Source organism: Pediculus humanus, genomic scaffold, assembly GCF_000006295.1.
Source record: "Pediculus humanus corporis 1103172108302 genomic scaffold, whole genome shotgun sequence".
Taxonomy (NCBI): Eukaryota; Metazoa; Arthropoda; class Insecta; order Psocodea; family Pediculidae; genus Pediculus; species Pediculus humanus.
Window position 1 is genome coordinate 13,356 of NW_002987871.1, and position 24,316 is coordinate 37,671.

Genomic DNA, 24,316 nt, shown 5'->3' on the forward strand with positions numbered 1-24,316 from the left:
AAGGAGAGAGAGAGTGATTTTAAAGTTTAAAAACTGAAAACAGGCAAGGTAAAAAAAAAAGGAGGAAAAAGAAAAAAAAATAGAGAGAGAGAGAGAAAATAAAGAAAGAGTAAAATAGAGAAGGAAAAGAAAAAAAAGGGGGAGAACAAGCAAAGGAATTAAAAAGAAAGGAGAGAGAAAGAGAGAGAAATGTAGAAATAAAACTATTAGAAGGGAAAGAGTAAAGGAAAAATAAAGATAAAGAGAAAGAAGAAAAAAAAGAGAGAGAGAAACAGGAAAGAGAAAAGTAAGGGATGAAGTCAGCGAAGAGAAAGAGAGAGAAAAAATTAGACAAAAGAGAGAGAGAGAGGAAGAAAGAAATACAAAGATAGGAAAAAATAGTGAAGGATAAGAAAAAAAAAGAAAAAGAGAGAAAACAAAAATTAGACAGAAAGGGGAGAGAGGGAGAACAGGGAGAAAAAAGAGAAAGAAAGAGAGAAACAAGGGGGAGAGAGAAGCACTAAGGAGAAAAATAGAGAAACATAGAAACTAAACTATCGGAAGGAAATGAAAAAAAGAAAAAAATAAAGAGAGAGAGAGAAAATCTCAACCTGAATAAAGCAAAAAAAAAAAAAATTCCTGTCATTCCACCTGTAAAAAACTCCATTTTCATCATCATCATCATCATCATTATTATTATTATTACTTTCAATCGTCATTGTCACCCGACGAGGTAAAAAATTCTTTTTTTTTTTATTCAAAAGTCTTTAGCCACACGTACGTACGCACTTACTTACTTTATAGTTTCTTTAACCACGAACAAAAAATAATTTCAAACAATAAGGAAAAAAAAAAAACAAATAAATTATTATTATCATTATCTTTGGAAAAGAAAACAAAAGAAAAAATTTAAATGAACCACCACTACTACCACCATCACCACCACCATCACCATCACCAAAGTGAAGTCAATGGAAGAGAAAAACGTAAACAAGAAATGAAAGACAAGACGTAGTGGTAGTAGTAGTAGAAGTGGAAGTAGTAGTGACCAAAGGTAATAAAATAAATTCCATTTATCTCTCTCTCTCTCTCTCTCTTATATCTTGAAGTAAACATATTTTTGTTTTATGCGCATGCGCAAAAGTTATTTCATTACCCGAACCTAACCCGAACCATGCGGTCGTCTTGAAACCAACCAGTGATCGTTTTGAGTGCTCTCAGATCGTTAGGTACATAACTCGAAACAAAAGAGAGAGAGAGAGAGTGTGTGTGTTTATGTTTAGTATTTTATCTTTTTTTAATAAAAAATTTCCGTCGTGGTTTATTATTATTATTATTAATAAGTGTCAGTGAATAACGGTAAATTGCTGTAGAAAAAAAAAAATTAAAATAATCAAATGATAAAAACAAAAAAAAAAAATTTATTTTACGCGCGCGAAAATCATCGTCGTGGTTGTAGACAAAAATATCTTTATTAACTTTTTTTATCCAACCGTTATCGATCCGTTTTTTTTTTGTGTCGTTAAATTTTTTAAGTGTTTATGTATTTCGGATAAATATCATTTATTGGATATAAAAAAAAATAGTAAAAAAATCCGAGGAGTGGTCAGAAGTGGAGGCAGCGGCAGCGACAGCGGAGGCGGGAAATTTTGAATTTTGAATATGATGATGGTGATGATGACGGTTTGAAAGATTCCGACTTCACGTGTCAAAAGGTAAGTTTTTAATTACTAATTTTGCTTTTTTTTTAATAAAAAAAAAATTTGTTGTTGTTTGTTGTTTGTCGTGTGCTGACGTTTGTTGTCATTATTGTCGTTTTTGTCGTTTGCCCCTATCGTCGGTGTAAAATAAAAATTAGACGAAGAAGTGAGAAAATGAAGGAAAAGGAAAATTTGTTTTTTATTTTTATACAAAAAATTATTATTATCATCATCATTATTATTATTATTATTATTATTATTATTATTATTAACGATTGTAATTACTTTTTTTTATACACAGCGTTTTAAATTTAAGAAAATAATAATAATAATAATTTTATTTGCGCGTTTAAAAAAAAACAACAACAAAAACAAATCTCAGATGTTGTATTTTTATTTTTCGGTTAATTTTATATTTTTGTGACGTCATTTCCTTTTCCTACCTTTCGTTTATTTATTTTTTATTTCGAACGTTTTTTTTATCGTCCTTTAAAAACTTTTTTTTCCCAAAAAAAAAAAAAAAAAAAAAAAAAAAAAATACTCGCGACCAATGTTGTCACTTACAACCGAGACAACGACAACAACAACAACAACAACCGCAACAGAGCCCACAGCAATGCAACTTTCTCCGACATTTTATTCTATCTGCATTATTATTATTATTATTATTATTATTATTATTATCGAAGTGTTTTTTAAACGTTCACGTATCATTATTATTATTATTGTTATTAGTTTCACTTAGGCTCGTTGTATATTCATTGATAATTCATCATTTTGGTTTTTTGTATTGTTCATTATTGTTATTATCATCGATTACAATAATAATAATAATAATTATTATCGTCGTCATTATTATTATTATTGTTATTATTATTATTATTATTACGTTGGTAAATAAAAAATGAAAGTGTTGGAGGAAAAAAAAAACAGAAAACGCGTCGTAATATAATTTAAATTATAAAATGATTATCACCTTTTTAATTTTCGAATTGATAATACGTGGGTGGTGTGTGAGTGTGTGCGCGTACGAACGAGACAAAATGGCGGAAGGAAATTTATTTAGTTAAATATTGTTTTTTCTATTTACACCATCGTTTTTAAGGCGATATATGTGTGAAACTTGTTAAATTTGTCGTGTTTTTTTTTTTGAAAATTTAAATTGCGCGCCAAAAAAAACGGTCGATAAATTAATGAATTTGTCGGTGCGACGAGACGACGACACCTAGCGACTCAAATTTGAAATAAATTTTTAAATTTAAAAAGAAAAAAGAAACTTTCGAATTCTAACGGTCGAATTTCTTTTTTAAGTTTTTCGAAAACTTTTTTAAAATTTTTGGACGAGAAGGGGAGTCAGAGGGAGTGGGGGGTTAAGACGACAGAAAAAAATTTAAAAAGATACGTAAATGGGAAAAAAGGAAAAGTGGGGAGGGAGGGAAAACGCGGCGGAAAAACGTTTTTTTTGGTAACGCTTAAAACGTAACGTAGATTACGTAGTTTTGTATATTTCGATACGAGAACGATAACTCGTTCGATAACGAGGTTGTTATTTATTTATCTGGTTTGGAATTCGTACCTTGATTTTATTTAAATTTAAACAAAAAAAAATAAACGGATTAACATTTTCGTGTTTGTTGTTTTTAATACGTATAAACGCGAACACGGACTCGATGCCATTTTTTTTTTTTTTTTTTTTAGGTTTTTCTTTTATTAAAAACGATAAACAAAAAAAAAAAAAAAGAAAATATTTACCGGTTTTTACCTTAAAGGCTAGTTACACGACCTTGTCGCCATTCCAGTCAGAATCGGAGGCCACGGTGGGAATGTTAACCCAATTGAAAAAAATTTATTTTTTTTTCGTAAATGTTAAATTTAAACGTTTGTTTTCTCTCTCTCTCTCTCTCTTGTTTTTAACGTTCGCGTGCGTTCGTGCGTGTTAACACGTGTTCAAACGTTCTCTGGAAAATACACACAACCGAAACGAACTGGAAAACATCGGATTTTTATGAAGTTTTATAAAATATTTGCGGGAGGCGAAGGCAAAAAGGGGGGAAAGGAATGAACGTGGCAGTAGTGGACGCGAGATAAAAAAAAAATGTAAATTAATAAATTACGCCATAAATTGCTCACAACTCGCTATAAATTGCCCAAAATAAAAAAAAAATTATTAATGTAATTAATTAAAGTAGCAAGAGTAGATTTCCAAACCGCCTTGGAATTTGTATTTTTGTACTAAAAAATTCATGACTGGAAAATTTCGAAAACGAACGTTTTAAAATTCGTAACAATCCGTTCGTTAATTAAACGTTCGATTGAATTACGTAAAAAAAACGTTTCCGTAATAATAGTAATAATAATAATAACAACATTTTTTTCCAGCTGAAAAAATATTTTTAAAAAAATTATTTTACGACTGCGACTTCGTATAAATTCAAAATTTTTTCGCGCGTTTTTTTAACACGCACACGCACGTATCCCCATTTTTCGGGAATTAAATATTAATTATTTTATGGAAAATTCGAAAGAGAAAAAATATATATATGTACATAACGTTCAGGCGTTCGTTATGTAATTTTTATTTTTTTTTGTTAAGGATTTCGAAAACGAATAAATGTTTATGAATAAAATTATGGAGAAAAAATGAAATGGATAATTTGGCGGGTATTCAAGGTTTTTAGTTTTCTCCATAATTAACTGTAATAAAAACAATAATAATAAAAAATTTAAATTTGTTTAAATAACACAAAAATTATTTTCGAAAAGTTCTTTGAATTGGAATAATATATTTTTTTATCGATACCCTTTATCGATAATTTTCTTTGAAATGTCTTTACGTGGTAAGGTAGAAAGAGAGAGAGAGAGAGAGAGAAAAGGAGAGAATGGAAAAAGGGTAATAAAAAGAGAGAGTAAGAAGGGGGAATGAAAGAGATAATGAGAAATACAAAAAAGGGAATAAAGAGAAAGAGAAATATTCAAAATAGAAAGAGAGACAGAGAAAAAGAAAGAAAAAGAAACAGAGAGAAAGATGCAAAAATAATAATAAAAAATGAGATAAAAATGACGCAAGAAATAGAGAGAGCTATGCAAAAAGAGTAAGAAAAAAATGAGAAAAAAAAGAGAGAGAGAAAGATATGTAAGAGTAATAGAGAAAGAAACAAAAATAATTCTAAAGAAAGAAATAGAGGCAAAAGGGATGGTAAAAATGAGAGAAAGAGAAGGGCAAAAATAAGATAAAAAAGGATAATAAGGAGAGAGAGAGAGAGACAGAGAAAAGGATGAAAAAGAGAGTAAAGAAAAAATAGAGAGAGAGAGAAAGGCAAAAAAAAGAGTAACAAATAATGAAAAAGAGGCAAAATTGATAAATAAAGAAAAAGGGTAAAAATAAGAAAGAAACAAGAAGAGTTTTACAAAAAAAAAGGAGGCAAAAGGGATAATAAAAATGAGAAGAAAATAAAGACAAAAAAGATAATTTAGAGAGAGAGAGAGAGAGAGAGAGACATAGAAAAGGAAGAAAAAGAGAGAGGGATAGTCAGAAAAAGGAAGAAAAAGAGAGAGACGAAGATGCAAAAATTGTTATAAAATATGAGAAAAATTGAGGCAGAAAAAAAGAAAGAGAGAGAAAGTGGCAAAAGGAATATTAAAAAATGAGAGGAAGAGAAAGGGAAAAGGATGATAGTAAAGAGAGGAAGAAAGAGAGAGAGAGAGAGAGTAAAACACAATATTGTTTCAAGTGATTCGCCAAGTCAAGTCATAAAACAAATTTTCGCGTCACAAACACTCACCAAAAAAAAAAAGAAAAAAAAGTCAAAATGTCGATAAGAACAAACAAACCTGATGATGACGTATTAAAAATAAATTTACTCACTCGGATACAACGAAAAAAATTAAATTTCCCCCCCCCCCGTTGTTGAGTCGATGATACCCGAAAAACCCCGAAAAGTTCCGATGAAAAATACGCTTTTCCGTAGTAGTAGTACACTAAGTCGTTAATAAAAACATTGTTGTCATTACATTATTATTGTTTAAAAAAAAAAAAAAAAAACCGAACAAACTCACGCATGTAATAAACACGAAAATAAATTAAATAACAAACAAACGAACAAACAAACAAACAAACAAACAAACATGTTTTTTTTTCTTAAAATAATTTTTTTTGTTTAAACAAAACACGAAAGTAAAATAAAAAAAAAAAAGAAGTGAATTATAAATATTCAGTAGAGGTAGACACACAAAAAAACCGTTTTTTTTATTTATTTATTGACAAAACGTGGAATTAGAAAAAAAAAAAATTCGTTATAGATATTATATTTCGTAAGATGATACGGAAAATATTAATAATTTTTTTTTTTTTTTTTCGGAAACGAGGAAAGGTAAAAACGAAATGAATGAGTGTCGTCCATCTTTTTTTTTTTTACTTCGTTGGTTTGTAATGCTGACGTCACACTAGACACACAAGGAAATTTTTTTTAAAATGATAATAATAATAATAATAATGATTGTCCGCCGTTTTGAGTTTTTTTTTTAAATAAATTTTTTTCATTCATTCAATCAATCAATCATTTTTTTTCTGGAGTGAAATTGTTTATGAGTGAGCATGTGTATCATTAATTTAAACGCGACCTATTATAAATTGATAATAATAATGATAATAATAATGATTTGCACGCGACTTAAGGCCCTTTTCGATTGTCCTTGTTTGTTGGTTGTTTACGAGTTTTTTTTAAACCACAAAATTGTTTTTTTTTTTTTTTTGTATTTGCTTTATTTCGCTCTCCTCCTCCTTCTCCTTCTTATCCTTAGCTTTATCCTTCTTTTACACCTCCTCCTTTCTTCTCCTCCTTCTCTACCGTTTTGTCAACCTTAAAATTACGCAACGAACAAAGGAAAAAAATTTTTCGATTTAGTCGAATTGTGATTGATCGATGAAACGAAAAATGATTAGTATTGATAATTTATCGAAAACGTCTAATGCCACGATTGTTTACCAATACGATAATTTTTTTTTTTTCGAAAACTATAGTTGTGAAAATAAGCGAGAGGGAGAGAAAGGGAGGGCGGGGGAAACGGAGAAGGCATAAAACAGAGTCAGGTACATAGAGAAACAGAGAGAGAGGAAGATGATAGAGAGAAAAACAAAGAGAGGAATGAAAGACAATGTGAAAGAGAAGGATGAGATACAGAAAAAGAGGAAAAGGAAGAGAGGTGAGAAAAGAAAGAGAAAAAAAGGGAAAGAAGAACAGAAAAATAAGAAAGAATGAGAGAGAGAAAGAGAGACGAAAAAAAAATTTGCAAAAGGTCATTGCTTGGTTAAAGAGTAAAAAAAAAAATTACCGGAGATAAATTTCGACGGGAAATTTTTATTTCAGGTACATTATAAAAAAAAAATGGCCGAAATAACGAAAACTGGGTCAAGATCATCGTTTTTTTTTCTGCCACGTCAAAATTAATGTGTCGATTTCCTTTCGTCACCGTTTCTCTCATACCTTTTTGTACAATTTTTTTTTCCTGTTTAAATTTGGCGGGTAATGACGAAGGCGAAGAATTTTTAAAATCGGCGGCAGGGGCGGGAGCGAAGGCGGCGATGGCGGTTATGACAAAAATAATAAATTTTCACAAAAATTTAAAAAAAAAAAAAAAAAAAAAAAAATGGATGAGAAAAATTTTGATAAAATATATTATCGTCGTTACGTTACATGTCGCACACGGATGTCGTTTAATAATAATAATAATAATAATAATAATAATAATAGGGGTTAATCATCACGTTTCACCATCATTGAAAGGTTCGAAAAACGGTTATTAACCGAAAACACACACACAAGCGAACAATAAAACGTGTCAGCAGAAGTAACGAACGGAGGTAATTAAGATAATCAATTATATCGATTTTCGAAGAAAAAAACTTTTTTGTTTAAACAAAAGGCGACGACAACCGTCATCGAAAAGAAAATTTTCTTTTCTTTTAAAGAAATTTTCATACAGAGTCGTCGTTTCCTTTCCGGAAATAAAAAAAAAAGAAAATCGATAGAAGTGAATTTTCCGGAAACGGTTCACCATAACCGAAAGGAAAAATAATAAAAAAAATCTGACGAGCACGTCGTCAAATTTTTTTTTTTTTTTTTTTAAATACGAGAAAAAAAAAAACGAAATAATTAAGTTTTCTGCTAAAATAAATTTAGCAGACGACGAAAAATTTACGAAAAAAAAAAAAAAAGGTCAATCCTCTCTCATTAACTTACTTACCGGGCTAAATTTGAATGATTTTTTTTTTTTTTTTCATTATTGTTTACCGTAGCAAAAAAAAAATGAAAACCTTGAATTATTATCATTATTATTATTATTATTATTATTATTATTAATATTATTAACATCACCGCCGCCGACACCAACCTCGTCTTCGTCTTCGTCGATTCCGTTTTTTTTTTTTTTTTTTTTTTTTTTTTTTTTAAAATTTTAATATTTGACTTACGTAAAATTTTATGTATGCGACGATTTGATATTTGATATAGAGACGAGAAAATGCATCAAAGGTCGAATTTCAATTTTTATATTATTATTATTATCATCATCATCATCATCGATCACCTTCGGTATTTTCTCAATGTGAAAGTTCATCAACCTTTTTTTTTTTTTTAAAAAATTTAATTTCTCCCTCTATTTAATTCGGTTGTTTTGGTTTGTTTACAACAACAACAACAACAACGTCGTGATTTTCGTTTGTTATTGTTATTGTTGTGGTTGTTGTTGTTTTTGTTTTGGTTATCACCGTTCAATTATTATTGTTTATTTTATTTATTTTGTGCTGCGTCCACGTGCGCGCGCGCGCGCGAGTGTCCGATTCTGGTACTAACGTGATACGCAGGGAAAAAATTTCCCTGCTTAATTTTCTCCCATCTTTTCCCTCAACCTTATAAGTGAGTTCTAAAATGGCAAACGACGATGGGGGGATTCGAAAAGGATTCGCGCGTTTTTTATTAATCCACAGAGGAAAAGTTTGAGGTATCGGGTGTGGGTGTTTTCGTGGGGGACGGGGTAGGGGGTAGGGAAAGGGGAAAAACAAAAGTGCGGATACGAAATTAAAAAGAAATTTGAAAAGATGAAAATTTAAAAAGATTCGTATTGATGAAAACAATTCCGTTACGGAAATCTAAACAAAAGGGTTAATGATGATGATGATGATGATGATGATAATAATAATAATAATGAAGACTATAAAATGTTCAGAAAAAAAAAACTCTTTCGAAATCTTCAAATGAAAAATTAATGATAATAATAATAATGCTAATAAATTTTATGCATATTTGATCAGGTACAAAGAAAATCATTAAAATAAATTGACTTATTATTATTATTATTATTATTGTTATTATTATTATTATAATGACTGGAGGATTGGCCAATAATAATAATAATAATGATAATAATTCGTCTCTGATGTTTTCATTACATTGTTAACCTTGTAACGTAATCAAACGATTGTTGTTGTTTTTCTTTCTAGAAATTTCTTTTGCCCCCCCTTTTTTTTAATTTTATTTTCTTGATTTCTTTCATCGTCCTCATCATCATCATCATCAACGGTTGTCTATTTTCTTTTTTTTTTTTTTAATTTTCTAGGTCGTCGAATCGTAATTTTTAAAATCAAAAAAAAAAAAAAAAAAAAAGAAAATGACAACCGTTTGTAGGGCGAAACCATTTAATTACTACTCCAACGACCGAAAATTTTTTCAATTATCATTATCGTACAACGAAATGATAATGATGATAATAGTAATAATAATAAAAGCCATCACAAAAGTTTTTAAAAAAATAAAAACGTTAACCGTGACGTGGGACTAGAAAAAGACATTTAAAAAAGAAAAAAAAATTTCTTACGTCGGAAAATTTGTTTGTCAATTTTTGTTGCGATTGTTTCGACAGCAAAGAGAGTCGTTAACGAAAATTTTTATTACGTCATACACACACAAACACAATTTCTGTCACGACCGGAAATGGTTTGTTTCTAAGAACGTTAGAAAAAATTTTTTTTAATTACTTTAATTATTTACTGAACGATTGTTTTTCATTCCGTAACATTTTCAAAATTTATTTTTATCGTCAAATTTTCGTTTTTGAATTATTTCGAAAAAGGTTCAAACCGTTTCCAACAGCTTTCGAAACGATTTACAAGTTTAAAAACGTTTAAACCTTATTTCGAAAAGAATTAACGGTTTTCTATATCATCCGCTACCTCCATCATCTCGTTTAATTTCCGTTTAATTTATTAATTATGTAATAATTAACCGAAAACTTTTTCGTTTACGTTTACAGGAGGCAGCGTTCGAATTTGTTTATTTTTTAAACTCATCCGATTGGTCATTTTTTTTTTTTTTTTTCATTTTCCAAATTCGACCAATCAGAATTTTTTTTAATTTTATTTTAAAATTTTCACGGATGAACGCGAGAAAAACGAAACGTTACACGAGAAAAACGTTTATTTTGCTGTCGTTGAGAAAAAGGATGAAAAAATATTTCAATAATAATATTAATTTTATATTAAACTTTAATCTTTTGTGTAAAATATTTAAATTAAAAAATTTTAACGGTTCGAATTAATAATAATTAAAAACATAAAAATTTTTTCCCTCCCTCTGCGTAATAAATTATTTTGTTTTTGTTAAAGTAATAATAAAAGTTATTAAATTAATTAACTATTATTATTATTAAATTTTCAAACTGACGCCGTATTATATTAATAAATAAGGAAAGAAAAAACAAAAAAAAATTATTTTCTTAACTTTTGAGACGTGATTTTCAAAGCGTTTGTTATTATTCGCGCGCTTTTTCCCCCCACGCTTTTCATTTTCTTCTTCTTCCGGTTTATATTTTTTCCTTTTTCCTCCGTTCTTTAATTAACGATAAAACTTTTCGGATAAAATTGTTGTTATTTGAAACGTGTGTGGTGTAATTGATTGATTGATTGGAAAAACGTAACCGACGGGGAAAATTTTTTTTTTTTTTCTTACTCTATGAAATTAATTTTAAATTTATAATATGAATGAATGAGTTTTTTTAAAAGAATTGAGAGAGAAAGAGAGAGAGAGAAAGCAACAGGAGGATAAAGAAAAAAAAGTTTTGCTGACGTTTAGGTCGTCGAAAATGAATTCCGGGGAGATTTTAAATTTGCTATTCTCAAACGGAAAATTACGCGCGCGTCATCATTCATTTTTCTTTTTTCATTCGGAAAAACTTTTTCCACGATCCTTTCGGACATTTTCTATCTCTCTTTCTCTTCCCTTTCTCACTCTCTCTCTTATTATTTACTCTTTCGTTTGCGCCCTTCGTCGGTTTCGTAAATTAATTGGCTCTCGTTTTGTGGCTTTTCTCATGTTTCCTCAAGGTTTTTTAAAAAAATCACCGTGGCATTAGAAAAATTTTCTTTCACACTCTCTCTCTCTCTCTCTCTTACTTATCCATCAATCACCGGATAAATTTTCTATATGTAATACATTGAAAAATGTTTTTTTACGAAAATACCGACATTTTTCCATGATGGTTGTAAATCAATTCGAATGTGAAAAATATTTTTAGCGTTTTTCTCTCTCTCTCTTTCTCTCTTTTTTTTTCTTTCTAGAAGTTTCTTCCACTTTCATTTTTTCGTAAAAATTTTATATAGATATATTTAAGTGTAATTTTTATTATTATTAATAAAAAAAAAAAAAAAAAAAACGAACGTTACGAAACGATTTCGTGAAGCCAAAGGCATTGAAATAATAAATTGTCGTCGTCGTTGTTGTTGTTGTTGTTGTGGTTGTCGTTTGTTGTTGTTATTTATCCCTTTTTTTTTTTTTAATTGAAGGGTTCGATCTTTAAAAAATTTCCTTTCGACATTTTCTGTTTCGCATCGTTTTTTTTTGTTGAAAAAATTCGATAATAATAATGCCGATTGTTGTTGCGTGCGGTAAAAATTTTCAAGAATTTTTTTTTTTTTTGTGTTGGAAGCGGAAATAATGGCGGTGGTGGCGGCGGTGTTGCCGCTTTGTAGTTTCCGACGTCGATTTATAAAAAAAAAAAAAATTTATTAATTTCCCTGAGGAAAAATGAAAAAAAAAAAAAAAATTATCGGTGTTAAAATTCCACGTGCGGTTTTGACGACGACGATGACGTCTCCCCGATTAAAAAACAATTTTTTTTTCACTCTTTGGAAAATATTCGAAAGGAAAAATAAAAATATGGCGGCCGTCGGTTTAATTTTTTTTTTTTTTGTAATAGTCGGGCGTAACACCCTGAAAATTTACATAATAATTTATATTAATAATAATAATTATAATAAAAGGTAGTGTGACACCCACGCGAATATTTAAAACAGAGTAGAAAAAAAAAGTGGAAGGAGATAAAAGTACAAACCTTGAAATTTTACAATAAATATTCGAAACAGCAGCAGAAGACGCTAATAAGGTTTTACGAATTGGAAAAAAAAAACAAGAAAAAGAAAAAAAAATGGCGTTTGTTCAACAAACAAAAAAAATAGTAATATTTTCACGATCGAGCTTTTACGTGCTGACGTACCTGAATTCTGTAAATCCAATTTACGTGCGTTGAAAATGAAAATTCCATTGAGAAAAAAGAAAATCAATCAAAGGAAAAAAAATTGAAGATTTAAAACTTGTCGCGAGTGCGTCATCGGGGGGGGGGGGAAAAAAAAGGGAAGAAATACAAAACGATAAAAAATGTTTTTAGGTTTTTCCCTTAAACGAAATAAAAATAATTAAAAGGAAAAAACTTCTGTTAACAAAGGAAGGAGAAGTAGAGGGGAAAAAAGTGGGAAAAAGGAATTTAATTGTTGCGTTTGTTGATAATTGTTCAAAGGAAATAAATTATATTATTATAAATTATATAAATTTCATTATTAAAAAAAATTCATGCAAAAAAAAAAAAAAATTAATTAAAATAATACGTTGAAAATTTTCGAAATGATATTAAAAGACAAAGGAATAATTGTAAAAGAAAGAGAGAGAGAGGCAAAAGTAATAATAAAAAATGGGAGGAAGAGAAAGGCAAAAAGATTAATAAAGGGAACGAGAGAGGAGGAGGGGAAAGAAAGAGAAAGAGAGGAAGGAGGAAGAAAAAAAAGAGGAAGAAAAAAAAGAGAAAGAAAAAAAGAAAGGAAAGAGTGAGAGAGGAAAAAAAAGAAAGAAATAAAGAGAAACAGAGAGAAAGGAGGAAATGCGGATAAAAAAAAATTTTTTTTTTTTGTTAAAAGTTGTTGTACTTTCTTAATTTATCGATTGTTGTTTGTGGTTGTTAGATTTGTTATCAGTAATAATATTAGGTTTGATAATTTATGACGAAACGTATTCGAATACAAGAGGACCGATAGATCGATGAAAGATAAGAAGAAAATATTGTCTAGGTCGCGTTTTTTATTAATTTTTTTTTTTTTTAAAATTTACTCCCTTCGAAAACTAAAAACGTATCGAAATAAAGACGCCAAAAAATGAACGATATCAAAATAAAATAATAAAAAAAAGGTCAAAAGGTCACAAAATCAAAAAAAAAAACGATCGATAACAATAAACATATTCCGATTTCGCAATTCTCTCTCTCTTTCTTTCTCTCAAATTTCATTTATAAAAATTTCATATTTTCCAGAAATTCTCACTCACGTAAGTGTCACGTTTGTCACAAAAAATTATTTAATGACACGTTTTTACGCGCGAAATACAAAACAAAAAAAATTGTAAAAAATTGGCGGGAAAATTAAAAATTTAAATTTTTCATGTCAAAAAAAAAAAAAATTCAACATTTACTTAATTTTTTACTTGATTCCGTCGTGGTTTTAAGAAAAAAAAAAACTTTGGAATGAAAAAAAACAAAAGTGGCAGAAGATGTTAAAGTAAAATCACGTAATTAAACGATTTCTTCCGATCGTTTAGCAACGACAGCAACAACCACAACTCCTTTTTTTTCGATTGTTTTAAGTAATATTAGTACAAATTTTTTTTTTTTTTTGTAATTATACAACAACCACGATTAAAATTTAAAAGGAGCAGCAGCAGTGGCAGGAGTATAACAATATGTCACGACGTTATTATAACGACAAAATTTTTAAATAACGTTAAGGAAAGGAAAATCGGCGAGAGTAATAATAATTCACTCTCATCATATTATTATCATTATCATCATCATCATCATCATCATCATCATCTTTATTATTATTATTATTATTATTATTATTATTACGATCGCGCACAAAAACTGTCGGGTAATAAATTATCACACGTTTTAAATCGTTTTCAACATTTCGTTCAACTATTATTATTATTATTAATTCATTTTTTTTGTGAAAAGTTTTTTATTCATCGATTAAATTGTCGTCGAGTTGTTTGTTTCGTTTGTTGTTTGTAATTTTTGAATTCGTAATTGATTTATATTTAAAAAAAGAAAATTCTGAAAAGGAAAGAAAAATTGTTATAAATAAATACGGACGACAAGATGAATCGAGTATTAAGAAAAAAAATTATTATTATTATTTTATATTTATTACCGTCGAAGAAATAAGGTGAAAAGGAAAATTCCTCCCCTCTCTTCCCGCTGCCCCCCGTAAAAATAAGATCGAAATGTGAGGGTGGCACGAAAATTAATAAATAATGATGACAAATATATAATTATATATTTGATGAGTGCGTCGGATTTTAATTTTAAAAAATGAGGAGGGGAAGGAGGAGAGTTAACGACGTTGCTATATGGTATCCGTACGTGATAAAGCTATAATATAGAGTCTATTATAGACTATATAAAAATTTTCTAGTTATGAAGTTTTTATTATTCCTGGACAAAAAAAAGAGGAATTTTTTCGTTTTAATGTCTGAAAAGAATTTTTTTTTTTTTTTATGTAACATTGTATGTGTTGTGTAAATTGTCGTCGTGGTTCTAGATAAAATTTTAATGAAAAAAAATAATAATAATGTTAAATTAAAAATATATATATATATATATATTTTTTTTATTTTTAATGAGAATATTAAGTAATAATAATAATAAGGGAGAAAAAATGGAGAAAAAAAATGGCGTCGAGAAATGATGCATAATAAAAATAAATGGAGTCAGTCAATGTCGTTTTTTATTTAACCGCAATCGAAAAAAAAAAAAAAAATTTTTTTTTTTGTTTGTCGTTTGTCTCATGTTAATGATTTTAAATAGAGTCTCTCCCTTTTCCCCCCCCCCCTCTCTCTCTCTCTCTCTCTCTCTCTCTATTTTTGTGTATTTGTTTGTATGTGTGTGTGTGTGTCTCTTTCTCTCTATTTTTGTATGTTTGTTTGTATGTGTTTATGTTTCTCTTTCTCTTTCCTTGTCTTTTGCCTTCCTACCATTCTATATTCTTCTTTGTCTCTTGGTCTCTCTTTCTTTCTCTCTATTTCTGTTTGGCGTATTGCCTCTCTTTCTGTAAGGACCTCACTGTCTCTCTTTTTTTTCTCTTTGCCTCCCTTTTTTCTTTGTATTCTTCTTTTTCTCTTGATCTCTCTGTCTTTCTGTCTCTCTCTCATTCTCTTTCTGTGTGTGTATGTTTTTGTCAATCTCTTTCTGTATGTGTGTGTGTGTTTGTTTCTCTCTCTCTCTCACTTTTCTCTTTACTTCTCTATCATTTTGTCTTCTCTCTATGTTTCTGTCTCTATCTTTCCTTCTTTCTCTCTGTCCTCTTTTCTCTCTTTTTCTCTCACTCTCCTTCTATTAGCGTCTCTCTCTTTCTCTCTATCTACTTCTCTTTCTCTTTTAGTCTTTTTTCTATTTTATTGTCCATCTCCATTCCTTTCTTTTTTCTCTACATTTTTGACACTTTTCATTCGGTTACATTCACAACAATTTCGATTCTTATTATAATTTTGCGTAACTATCATATTCACTTCCGGTTAGTGGTGTCACGTTTTCCGTTTTATTTTCCCACCTCCTCGTTCCCTTGCAAGTGTATAATTTTTGCTATCGTTTATCGCGTTTTTGTTTCGATCCTACCAAGCGTCATCAACGTTGACGCTTTTCTGACAGGTTAAAAAAAAAAAGGAAATTACACGCGTAACAACGTAAACTCACGATTATGTCGTGGGATTAGAATTATGTATAACGTTTGTCACGGAACGTTTTTTTTCTTTTTGTTTTTGTTGTTGTTTCTCCAGAAAAAAAAAAAAAAAAAAAAAAAAAAACATAATTTCGTTGGTAACGTAACGAATAAATCACCGCCGCGTGCAAGTCATTAAAAAAAATTATCATTATCATCATCATAATCATCATTATCGTCATTATTATTATCATTATTATTATTATAATTAGTTGACCTCGCCGGAGGAGGAAAAATGGCGTAAAAAAAAAAAAAAGAAAAAAGAAAATTAAAAATTGATGCGATTATGAAATTTTTTTTTTTTTTTAATCTTTTGTTAAAAAAAAAAATTTTCTGAACTTTCATTAAACTTTTTTTTTTTTTTTTTTTTTTTGGAAATTTTGGAGAAGATGAAAAACTGGAAAAGATTGAAAGTGGAAGCAGAAAAAGAATATAAAAAAAAAGTTTTGGGGTAATTTCATTATTACCTGACAAAAAATTTAAACGCGTCGTCCGTTTGCTCTCTTTTTACTTCGTCCCCTCCACCACCGAACCCTTCTTCTTCTTCTCCAGTTTCCAGATCTCTCTTTCTTTTTCTCTCTCTCTCTTTTTTTTTCTGGTTGCGGGTTTTAAAACTTTCCGTCGGGACTTCGTTGAGAAATTAAAACTTTACTTTTAAATTTCCTTTAATCTTTTTTTTTTTTACTTTTCTCCAGCCCCGATGGACGAACAAAAACCAAAAGAAAAAAGTGGAATCATCATCATCAACATCTGATTTTTATTTTTAGAACAAAACAAGTTTCGAGAAAATTTTTTTCCTTATGCCGTGACGTCATAATTACGTCATGCGTTTTTAAAGTTTTCTTCATGACGTCACAACGCGTTAAGTTAATTTCTTTTTTTTTTCCCGATGGTGATGACTGACTTTTTTAAAAACTTTTTTGAACCTGGAAAATATTTCACCCGTGTTTGTTGTTTGTTGCAATGATGATGATGATGATGATGATGATGTTGTTGGTGACAGTATCAAAAACTAGATTTTGTTCGAATTTATGACTTGCAATAAGCTTAATACTAAATTTTCATTTTTATTTTATTTTTTTATATTCAAATTAAACAATAACCGACGCCATTTTTTGTTGTTGTTGTTGTTGTTGTTGTTACGTCGAACAACCTCGGACATTTTTTTTATTTTTACTTTTTTTTGCGGTTTTTAAAAAATTTTAATGAGTAACCTTGATTATGAAACAAATCAAAAAAAATTTTCTTTTTTTTTTTGCTATGAATAAACCAATTTTTCGATTAGGTTTTGATTTTGGGTTATTCTACGTCATAATTTCGCGTTATCAAAATGGAATTTTCTAGAATTTGTAAAATTTTTCTACGGAATATCGAGAGTGGCCCCGGGGCCACAATGTGTTCGAGGTAAAAAAATGTCTTTTACTTTCACTGGGCAAAAGATTGGTTCAACCAGTTTCAGGTTCAACCTTTTTTATTTTCTTTTCATCATTTTTCACCTAGAAACACGTCGTTTTCTTCTCTTTTTTTTTTTTTTTGAAAAATAAAAAGAAACGTATCTAATTCCACGTAGAATTTGAATATTGTTATTTTTTTTGCTGTTTGGAATAACGATAATGTCGTATCGTTGTTAAAAAAAATGTTTGAAACCATTAACTTATTCCCTTTCCTATCCCGAGGGATACATGGTGTTCTTATAAAAAAATGCATTTTTTGCAAAAACGAAATAAAAGTTTTAGTTTTTTGCCTTTTGGGTCTCGTTCTAGTAAAAAAGAAAACGTGTTTACACTACGTCACTAATACTCTGGACAAAAAAAAATCAAAATCAATTTCTCATAAATCAAACTGGAGAATTTTTATTGGAAGAAAAAAATTTTTTTTTTTTTGGGAGGGGGCGTTACTCCGGAGAATGAGAAAGTGTAAGACTAGATTTTCTAGTTTAAAAGGTGTTTATTTTGTTTTATTCGGAAAATGAGTGAGAATGAGGAGAAAAGAGAGAGAAAGAGAAAAGACAAGAAAAAAAATGAAAAGATAAAGACTAAAATAAAGAAGTGAGAGGAAAGTAAAAGCGGAAAAGAGGAATGGAAAGAAAGAAAAGGGAAAGAGTAAAAAAAAAAAAAGTAAAAAGTAAAAAACAAAAGAAGGAAAGAGAAAAAAAGGCATAAAAAAGAGGAATAGGAGAGAAGAGAAAAAAAAATAGAATGAAAGAGAAGAAAAGAAGCAAAAACAAAAAATAGAGAGAGAGAGAAAAGCAAAAGAAGAGAAAAAGAAAAAAAGATGGAGAAAAAGGTAGAAAAATACAAAGAAAGAAAAAGACAAAAAAAATAGAAAGAAGAGAAAAAGAAAAATAGAGAGAGAGAGAGAGAGAGAGATTGAAGGAAAAAAAAACGAATTCATTTTCCAGATGAAAAATTTCCCATTGTTTTGTTTTGTTTTTTTTTTTTAATAAAACCGGAAAACCTGAAAATAAATTTATTTTATTTTATTTTTTAATTACGGGTATGTGTCAAAAAGGTACAAAGAAATCATTTGTAGAATAAGAAAATAGTAAAAACCGGAAAAGGAAATAATCGCGAAATTCAATGAGATTCTGTACGAGAAGGTAAATTTAAAATTTCACTACAACGTAATCCTTTTTTTAATCTCTTCACTTTTAATCTCACAAATACAAATCGTATTTAACTCTTAAATCCTCCCTCTCCCCCCTCCAAAAAAAAAACAAAAGTCACGAAATATACCTGAAAACACCTTTTACCGGATTTACACGGTTAATTAACCGGAAATAGATACGAAACAACAACAAAAAAAAACGAATTTTTTCATTTCTCGACAGGTGTTGTTTGTCTCAGATACTTTAATAATTATTTCCTCCCTTTCCTCCCCCTCTCTTCCTCCTTAAAACTTTTCATCGATGAATCTTATTATTATTATATTATTATTATTATTATTATTATTATTATTATTATTATTTTTATATGGGTCATTCGCTCGTGCCACGTTTTTATAATTCAAGGTCACGTTTTTGGCGGGACTTGAAAAAAAAAATGTTTTGAAAATATGACGACGATCGATAAATATTAAAAGTTTTAATTGTTTTTTTTTGGCGCCAAAAAAAAAATTAAAATTTTTCAAATCTGATGCCACAATTTGAAAATTTATTGCGTATTAAAAATTGCGTATTATTATCATTATTATTATTATTATTTTCGACCGAACAGATTTTCACTTTTAATTTTTCCAGAATTTTCCACAGAGATTATTTTCTTTTGATTACGATTTATTCTTTTTTCTTCCCCTATCTCTCTCTCTCTCTCTATTTATCTATCTATCTCTATCTCTTTCTCTCTTTCTTTCTCTCGCTCTTTCTCGCGTTATTTTATCTCGTTTCATTTTTATTTTTTTATTTTTTTTTTATTTTCCCATTAAAAATTATAATTCAATTTTTCATTTCTGTTTTTTTTTCCTTTTTTTTTTTCAATCCCCCTCCTCCTTCCCCCTTTCTCTACCCCCTACCCCTATTTCATTTCCTTTAGGAAGGTTAATCATCATTAATAACAACACTCTTGCCCTTCAGAAAATTTTTCCCCCTTCTCTTTTTGTTGTTGTTGTTGCTGTTGAGGGTTAATCTTTTTTTTTTTTTTTTTTTTTTTTTTTTTTTTTTTTAAAGAGAGAGAGAGAGAGAGAGAATACTACAAGGAAATTCGAAAAAATGTTTTTTGGGCTTTAATTCCCACCTTTTCCCCTCCCCCGACATTTTTATTTTTAATTCTTTTTTTATTCGCCTTATTAAAATTTAACAAAAAAAAAAATTTATTCGCATCGAAATTATAAAGAAAAAAAAATTATGACGTAATATTATTATTATTTTTATTATTATTATTATTATTATTATTATTATTATTATTATCATAATTGGTATTGTTTTTAAATTTTCGATTCTATTATCAATTAATTGATTGATTTTTTTTTTAATTGCAATAAATATTCATGAAATGATTAAATGACAAAAGACAAAAATTGTTCATAATCAAAGATAAAGGCAAATTTAAAAAAAAAATTGTTTTTACATTATTTGAATGAGAGAATGAGAGAGAGAGAGAGAGAGAGAAAAAGAGAGAAAGAAATAGATAAGGACAGAGTAAGAACATGTGTGTGTGTGTGTGGGTGCGTATGTAATAGAAAAAAAAAATAAATGAAAGAAAGAAAAATGGAAAGAAACAAAAAGAAAATAAGGAAAAAAAAGAAAGAAAGAGAGGATGAGAAAAAGAAAAAGGAAAGAAAGAGAAAGAGAGTGAGAAAAAACAAAGAAAGAATGAGAGAGAGAGAAAAAGAAAGGTAGAGAAATAGACAGATAGAATGAAAGAAAGAGAGATAGATAGAGAGAAAGAAGAAAAGAAAGAGACAGAAAGAATGAAAAGTGCTTGAGGGTGTGTACATATGTGTATATGTGAGTGATGAAAAAAGAGAGAGAGAGAAAAAGAATGTGTGCGTTTATGTGGTAGGTAAAGAAAAAGTGTGTGTGTGTGAGTCCATAATTGATGAAATAAGAAAGAGGGAGAGACAGTTTATATACACACAAACACGTAAAAGAAAGAGAGAGAGAGAGAGAGAGTGATAAAATTGCGAGACACTTGTACTCATAATTGCTCAGTTTAAGAAATTTTGTTAAGTTGATGATGTAGAAATAGCTCATGGCAAACCGGGACACCGTTTTTCATTTTACTTCTATCTCTGTCTCTTTTTATTATCATTATCATTATCATTATTATTACCATCATTATTATTATTCAGGGTTAATAATAGCTCGTTTCAATTTATTCAACCTCAAAGGATAATCTGGATTTTATTAAAATATAATCGCGTTTTTTTTTTTTTTTTGTATTTCATTACTCTCCCCCGTCGGCTCTTTCTCTCTCTCTCTCTCTCTCTCTCTCTCTCTATTTCCTATCTGCGGTCATTACTTCCATTTCCCTCCACCTCCACCCCCTTCCTTCCCCTTTTGAATATTATTCAATGAACGTAAAAGTTATAATTAAAAAATTTATTGTGCCGTTTGTGGAAAAAATCAAAAACTTGAACTGATTAAAAAAAAAAAGTAGGATAAACTAAAAGGTCATCGAGGTTACACATATTTTTTTTTTTTCAATCGGTAATTATTTAAATACAAAGTACAACAAAGTGTACTTGCTACTGCCACGTTTAAATTTTTATTTATTTACTTATTTTATTTATAAATTATAGCCGAAGGAGTTAGAAATAGATTACGAAGAAAATTTTTTTTTTTTTTTTTTATGAAACGAAAGAGAAAAAGGGAAAAGAGGAAACGGGGGAAGAAAACCACGGATGGGGGAGTGAGGAGGAGGGAGTAAAAAGAAACGATCGGGAATGATTACGCCATTAAAAATTAAAAAAAAAAAATACCATTATGGATTAGCGCCTACAACCGCCAAATAAGACAAAAATAAATCGATGAGACAAAATTCGGGATGATGGAGCCCACTCCCCTCAAAAAAAAAAACAAAATGCTTGGAAATTAGTCTAATGCCACGTACGAAAAAATAAAAACAATTTTTTTCCAATATATTTTTTAATGAAAAAAGTTTTTTTTTTTTTTTTAAATTTAAAAAGGTAGAAAAATTTTTCGTGGAAGCAGAAAAGTTAAAAATTTTACCCCCCAAAAAAAACAAAATTAATCTCGTGTGTTAATGTTTATAATTAAACAATAATTAAAACATCAACGGAGGAGAGGGTGAGAGGGTGGTGGGGGAGGACAAAACTTAACTAAAAGATTATCAATATGGCGACGAAAATTGGTTTTTTATTTTTATTTTTTTAACGTTTATCCTCCATTTTTATTCTTATTATTATTATTATATTTAGACGACGACGTTGTTGACGTCATCGTCGTCGTCGTTGTCGTCTCTTTGATAAATCACATACATAAATATATATATATATTCAATCGTAATTAGATTCTATTGAATTCTTATCGTAATCTAAAAAAAACCCTTTTATAATTGATTAAACGGTTAAAAAAGGTCTTTTTTCGGGTTGTTAAACGTCAGGTGTCCGACGAGTTTATTATTATTAATATTATTATTATTATTATTAAGGTACCACTCCCGCTTCTTTTTTTCGTTCACCCAGACGAGTGGTGTGATGACAAACTTTTAAAATTTTTTTTTAAACACGCACAAACGTAATAATATTAATAATAATAATAATCGTCATTTATTCTGTTTGTTTTGAAATCGTTATTTCGCGCTTTTAAAAATTCTAATAATAATAATAATAATAATAATAATAATAATAATAATTGTTTAATTAGTTTGTAGAATTTTTATTTATCAAAGTAAAAAAAAAATTTCTGAACGCGCACAAGGGGACAACGTCATAAAATATAATTTATTAATTGGTCAACTTCACAACGTGACCCATTGTTTGTTTCTCATTGGTGTGAAAAATGCATTATATTACGTCACAAATTAAATAACCAATAGGAAAATTTTAAATTTTCAAAATTTTTATTTTTTTTCGAACGTTTAGTTATGAAAAATGTCGGTTAAAGTATTAAGTGTAAAAAATTGTTTAAAAAAAAAACAATTTTGTTGTTGTTTTTGTTGTTAATTACGTGTTTAGTTGTTATAAAAAAAAGTGTAATATATGTTAAAAGTTTAAAAAAATTACGAAATGTGAAATCCGTTTGTTTTTATGGCGATAAATTTAAAAAAAAAAAAAATTTTTTTACAGGTAAATATTTCTTAACAATTTGTTAAAACCATCGCTTAATGGCAAAATTAATGAAAAAAATTTAAAGAAAGTGTTAGAAAAAAAGACGCGTAATCGATTATATTTTTATATGCAGATTCTATGGGGTCAAAGGTCGTAAATTACTTAAAAAAAATTTCCACCGTAAAAGGGAAAATTGTAATTGGGAAATTTGCGCGTCATAAAAAAAAAAAGAAAAAAAAATCCAACGCGTTCGACAATAATGTCGTCGTAGTTTTTGTTTTTTTTTTCATTTAAATAAAACAAATACAAACAAACAAAAAGTCGTTGCACATAAAAAATATTAAAATAAAACATTCGATTGTGAAAGTGATTTATTATTATTATTTTTATTATTATTATTATTATTATTATTATTATTATTATTATTATTATTATTATTATTATCATTATAATAACAAGTCAAGCGAAAGTGTTTTTTTTTTTTGTTTCTATTTTTGAATTATTAAAAAAAAAAAAAAAACGTTCGGATAATAATAATAAAAATAATTCGTGAGTCGAATTAAAAAAAAAAAAAAGTTTCGTAAAATTTCGGTCGTGTTCGGACAAACCGATCGGAGGAATGCGGTTTTGTATTCAATCGCGTATTATATATTTAACCGCCAAAATCATTTTAAAAATAATTATAAACCGGAAGTCAAGTTTTCGACCAGGTGATGTTGAAAAAGAAAAATAAAATAAAAAATTTTTATTTAATTACCTGAAACGGTGCATAACAAACGAGGGATGAATCGAAATTTATTATTATTTTTAGGAGGGTGTAAATAATAATAATAATAATGATAAAGAAAACAGGAAACAAGCATGGCTGCCATTTTTTTTTTTTTTTTTTCAAAACTCTAATTATCTTTTAACATCTCGAACGTTTCTCTCTTTCTGTCTCTCTTTTTCTTTCTCTCTCTCTCCTTCTGTCTTTTTCTCTCTCTCTCTGTCTTTCTCTCTCTCTTTCTCTTTCTCTCTCTCTCTGTCTTTCTTACCATCGTTGGTTTTTAACCTCAAAGAGTGGTATCATTAATTGGTTTTGCTCTAGAAATTATTCGATGGCACTCGAATCGGTTGCTCAAATCGTTTCGAAAATATATTGTGGGGGGCGGGGGGTATAATGGGGGACTTATTCGAAAAGTTGTAAAAGTCTTTTTTACACAGTTTGAGATGGTTGCGGTGGTGGTGGTGGTGGTGAATGTTGCGGTCAAGTAAATGATTATTGGAATGGTATAAAAGTATGAAAAAGTTTAGATTAAAAATAGTCACGTACAAACGATGTAATAAAATAAAAATCAAACTGGCAACGATCGATCGTAAACGGTAAAAAATATATATGTCGTGGCGTTAGATAAATTTAAAAAGAGAGAAAAGAATAAAAGGAAAAATTTATTTCGATAAGAGGAATAAATAGCTTATCATCGAACCTTAATATGTCGTTTTGTTCGTTTACCTACGCGCGCACGCACGCACGCACAGACGCACGCAGGCATCGATAAAGTGGAAGTAGAAAAAAAAAAAACAACTATTTTTCGAAACTAAAACTACGTCTCTTTTGAGTGTTTTTTTTTTTTTTTTGAAATTTTTTTTATTGTTTGTTCTTACGTTGTTAAAATTTGATTCGTTCGTTGTGGTTTTTTTTCTTTTTTTTTTTTGGAAAGGGGAGGAGGGAAGGTGGGGGGTTGAAAATTTTTTTCGTTTCGTGACGTGTCACTAAATTAAATAAAAATCTAAATTTATTTGTCTCCCGAGTATTTTTTTTTTTTTTACGTTATGATCG